Genomic DNA, 6,000 nt, shown 5'->3' on the forward strand with positions numbered 1-6,000 from the left:
GACCCAACCATAACCCATACTCCCAAACGTATAACCCTGGTTGGAGAAATCACCTAAATTTCAGTTGGAAGAGTGATAGCAACAATGCACAAACTTCACAGCCACCGTTTCAGGCACACCATAATTTTCAAAATTCTCATGGATATGCACCTCCTTATGCTCCACCTCCTAGAAGAAATTTTGAGGAAACATTGCATGCATTCATTGAAAAGCAGGAGACAATCAACACTCAACTTGCTCAAAGCATGACAGATTTTAAAGATGCTCTTGCAAAATTAACATCTGCTCTCAGTTTCCAAGAGAAAGGTAAGTTTTCATCTCAACCACAACAAAATCCAAAGGTCAATACAATGCAAATGCAAGTGGTTCTGGAAGCCAACACATGGATCAAGTCAAATCAGTCATCACTCTTCGTAGTGGTAAGGTTGTTGAAAAACCCATTCTTGAACCTTGTGAGAAAGATGATGAGTCTATCTCTGAGGGTAAGGAAGGGGTTGAACCTGAACATTGAAAAGAAAAGACTGATTCCCCGCCAGCACTTCCATTTCCTCATGCCATGACCAAACAAAGGAAAGTCAATCACAACTCTGAAATCTTTGAAATTTTCAAACAGGTAAGGATCAATATACCTTTGTTGGATGTTATTAAGCAGGTTCCTTCCTATGCTAAATTTTTGAAAGATTTGTGCACTGTGAAGAGAAAACTGAATGTGAAAAAGAAAGCCTTTTTAGCCGAACAAGTAAGTGCCATTCTTCAAAACAATAATGCTTTGAAATATAAAGACCCTGGTTGTCCTACAATTTCTTGCTTTATTGGAGAACATAAAATTGAAAGAGCCTTACTTGATCTTGAAGCTAGTGTGAATTTACTTCCATATTCAATCTTTCAAAGTCTCAATCTAGGTGAGTTAAAACCAACCTCTGTAACTCTTTTACTTGCCGATAGATCTGTAAAAGTGCCTAAAGGAATAGTTGAGGATGTGTTAGTACAAGTTGATAAATTCATTTATCCTGTGGATTTTGTTGTCTTGGATACACAACCTGTTGAAGCATGTAATTCAATTCCTGTCATTTTAGGACGTCCATTTCTTGCCACTTCTAATGCATTGATTAATTGTAGGAATGGACTGATGAAGCTATCATTTGGAAACATGACATTGGAGATGAATATTTTCAACATTTACAAGCAACCTGGAGATGATAATGATTTACAGGAAGTGGACTTTATTGAAAAATTAGTTCATGATCAATTTCAAACCACTTCTAGTGAAACTGAGATTGATGAATCTGATGATTTGCAAATGGCCTACTTTCAGGAATCAAAGGCATGCAATTGGAGACCACAAATTGAAGAATTGCCACCACGATCAATTGAGCCCATACCTTCAAGTGTTCAACCACCAAAACCTGAATTGAAGCCGTTACCATTTAATCTCAAATACTCATTTTTGGGAGAAAATAAAACTTTTTCGGTAATAATCTCTTCCAAACTTAATGCACATCAAGAAGGTAAGTTATTACAGATTTTGAAAATGCACAAAAATGCATTAGGATGGACCATAGCTGACATAAAAGGAATTAGCCCTTTGATTTGCACACACAGGATTTATTTGGAGGAAAATGCTAAACCCTCTAGAGAAATGCAACGAAGGCTTAATCCTAATATGAAAGAAGTAGTGAAAAATGAAGTCATTAAGCTTCTAGATAATGGAATCATTTATCCTATTTCTGACAGCAAATGGGTAAGTCCTACCCAAGTTGTACCCAAAAAGTCTGGAGTAACTGTGATAACGAATGAGAAAAATGAGTTAATTCCAACTAGGACTGTTACTGGTTGGCGCATGTGCATTGACTATAGGAAACTTAATTCTATGACTAGAAAATATCATTTCCCTTTACCTTTCATGGATCAAATCCTAGAAAGAGTTGCAGGTCATAAATTTTATTGTTTCCTAGATGGCTATTCAGGTTACAATCAAATTGAAATTGCATTGGAAGATCAAGAGAAGACTACTTTCACATGTCCATTTGATACTTTTGCATATCGAAGGATGCCTTTTGGATTATGTAATGCACCAGCCACGTTTCAAAGATGCATGCTTAGCATATTCAGTGATATGGTTGAACGCTTTCTTGAAATTTTTATGAATGATTTTTCTGTTTTTGGTGATTCATTTGATGATTGTTTGACTAACTTAGAAAATGTTTTGAGCAGGTGTGAAGAGAAGAATCTTATATTGAATTGGGGAAAATGTCACTTTATGGTAACAAACGGCATTGTACTTGGTCACATTGTTTCATCGAAAGGAATTTAGGTTGACAAATCTAAAATCGAGTTAATTGCCAACTTACCAACACCAAAATCTGTTAAAGATGTTAGATCATTCTTAGGACATGCTGGTTTTTACAGAAGGTTCATCAAAGATTTTAGTGTAATATCTAAGCCCTTGAGTAACCTTCTAACAAAGGATAATATTTTTGAATGGACTGAACATTATGAAGAAGCCTTTGTTAAACTTAAAAACTTGCTTACTTCTGCTCCTGTCATTCAACATTAACAAAAAAAATTAAAAGAAAAAAAGAACACAAAGAAAAAAAGCAAAAAAAAAACCTATAAAGGGAAAAAAAAATAGACAGTTTTAGCATATGTTATAATAATAATAATAATAATATAATTATCTCCAAGGCGTTCTCTGGTGCAAAAAAAAAAAGAGATGGGATAGCTGTAACTTGTCGAAAAAACAGACAGGGAGAAATATGGCAGGGAGCTTGCCACGTAGCCACCAAAACTAATAAAAATAAAACTCTCTGATAAATACTTTGAATTCACAGTAAAAACAGCATAATAATTCACAATCTATAGGGATTCACTTAGCAATTTTAATTTTTTTTTTAATAATAAGCGGTGCATGATGTTTGTGTCCTAAATTAGACTTGCATTGCATACTCTTTTTCTTTTTGGTAGAAGACGGGAAGTCAAGAACTCTTGAGGAGAGGAGATGCTCCTGCCACATGCATATTTTCTCAACTAATAAAAGAAAAAGAAAAAAGGGATTAGGATTAGGATTAATGGCTGGCATTAGCCTACCCTATTTTTTTTGTTTGGAAATTACTTCAAGTATTCAAATAGAATTCTGAAATAATTTGTTTAAAATGTAGCCACAAAACATGCCATGAATTAAGCTTTCATATTAGATGTAACAATAATAAACTACTTCACATGCTTTTATGAGATTGTTCGTCTAAGTTAAAGAAGCAAATACCATAATATTGATGTTTTTTTTTCTTCCACACATTTAACAAAATCTTAATTTGAATATATAACAATTTCAAGTTGATCATATTTTCTATAAGTGGGCATATAATCATTTTTTCTTTGCAAGTATCTCATTATATTATTTAGCATATGCCTGGCTTTCTATCATCAAAACTAATGTTTGGCTTGGTACAAGTTTGAACATACATCAAGCTCCTAATAATGGATTCATAAGAAATTCCATTTAAATATTTTACAACCTGTAAGTATTTCAACAAGGCCCTAAACTTTATTTTGTCTTATAGATTTTAATGCATCTTTCATGGTATCTACTTGTTGTTTAGCCATTTATTAGAATTACTTCTATCAATGTCATGGAAAATAAAATTGGATTATCATCAATTTCTGACTCAAATATAATTTAAAATAATAAACTTTCTTTGTCTTTGAGACCTTATTATTACTATTTTTTGTGGCTCATCTATTATAGGGTCATCAACAATGTTCTCATTGTAAGGTGTATAATCATTAATTATTGCCCTTGATAATTGTTAAACTATTCAATAATTTGAGGAACAACTTTAGAATATACAGAGAGTAAGGGAACTTATACCCTACTTTCTTGAATTCTTATATTACACGATATTTCACTCCCATTAACTTCATAAATTTCAATGAAAATAGTATTTTATGTTTAAACAATTCTTGTGTTATGATTAAGAAAATAAAATCTATACCTTGTATATTTTTTTTGGATAACAAAAGAAGAATACACTAGCTATTCTAATTGAATCCAATTTCTTTTCATGTAAATTATAAATTCTTACTTCTGTATGGCAACCTTAAACATGTAAGTGTCTTAAACTAGGTTTTTCATCCGCCCACAATTCATTAGGTGTTTTGGAATTGCTTTATTAGGAAGTATATTTAATAAATTCCTAATATTTTTCAATATATACATCAACAATGATGTTGGTACAAATGAATGACTTAACATACTCCTAACTATATATAATAAAGTATGATTATACTTTTCTGTGACATAATTTTATTATGGTGTACTTAGCATTGTGTATTAAGAATATATGCCACAATTCATAAAGAATTTGGAGAATAAACCTTGTCATTATGAAGTCTCATTATATCTTTCATAATATTCATAATCTCTATCTGACTTGACAACTTTCATATTTATAGTTATTTGTCTTTCAAACTCATTAACAAATACCTCAAAGGCATCTATTGCTTGAGAGTTGTCATGCAACAAATAAACATATCCATAATGTGAGCAGTTATCAATATAGGTTATAATGTATTTTTTTATTTATTGAAAGAAGTAACATAAAAAAGACCACACACACATGTATATATATATGATTTCAAGAAATTACAACATGAATAAATCCATAAACTATTATAAGAAACCTTAAATAAATTTGTTTCCAAACACACAAAAGCACTAGCACCAGGCTTAAATTCTTTCACCATGCCTTACATTTCACGCAATCTTTGTGAAAATATCTAGGTTTTTTTTATAGAAAATATTACTCTTATCATTTTTATAATTCATTTTAAAAAGACCATAATCAATAGGTAATGAGTTGATAAATTGCACAAGAAAATAGGGGTCCTTGTAAGGGTAATTTTAACAGGGTATGTTCCTGAGAACTTCGCTCAAGTACGAAAGTTTTTTATTGCAGTATCCTGAAGATGTATTAAACTGAATAAAGGCTTGATTGCAAAACATATTGTTGTTCTGCTAATTGAGCTAGGATTCAATAATATAGATCGAGGATCAACATACGTCTCTCTCTGCTAACTAATTGATATGCAATCAACATGGTATCCATGGTTGTCGAGGTCAGGTCAACATGGTATTGCGACTCGCATGGAAGAGAGCAGCCATTCTTTCTGTTTCTCCATGTAAGAGACTTTCAAGACAGTTAAGTGATATCTTCTTTTCCAAACTAAAAAGTGCTCTTAAGATAGGGGATTTAGGCTTTTAGCCGTTTTTCTGGCTGCAATACTAGTAGTTATAAATCTGCTGTAATTTGCCAGGTCCTGTCAGTGGGACTAAATAGCTGGTTTCCAACTTTATTTGCTGTAACTCGTTAGATTTTGTCCAAGGCATGAAGATTGATGATACTGTTGTATATGCTATGGTTCTGGTTAGAAATTCTTAGAGAATAGGATCGGTTCGATATGCTGTTTGTTATCAATTTAAGTTGCCAGTTCTTTCAGAACAGATGAGTTTAAGTAGCATGAACTAATGTCGAGTAACCTGTTGGTTATGGTTATAGACTTACAGGGAAAGGCATGATGCTGCTTAGAGATTTACTTGAGGAGAGCTTTCTAACATTTTCGGGGTTTTGTTGCTGGTTTGTATTTTATCACCTATTTATATTTTATTAATATATATATATATATATATATATATATATATAATCTTACTTACTTTTCGAAAACATGCAGCCTTCTCAAAGATCAATCTCCTACATGGATACGAGATATGTGTTTGGTAATGGCCCTGACAACCCTCCAACTGCCTTAGTTCTTGGTCACAACTACATCGCCTCCAGGTTCTACCACCATTCCCCACCAGAGTTAAGAGACCTCCTCTTTCACTTTCCAGGAAAAACACAGGGCACGTCAACCTGATCAGGATTATTTTCATTCCCAATCATCACTTATCAAGTAGCTAGGTCAAGTTAAAATCTTTTGAATTCTCTGTGAACACACATAACA

The sequence above is a fragment of the Populus alba genome, chromosome 5 (genome assembly GCF_005239225.2).
Source record: "Populus alba chromosome 5, ASM523922v2, whole genome shotgun sequence".
NCBI lineage: Eukaryota > Viridiplantae > Streptophyta > Magnoliopsida > Malpighiales > Salicaceae > Populus > Populus alba.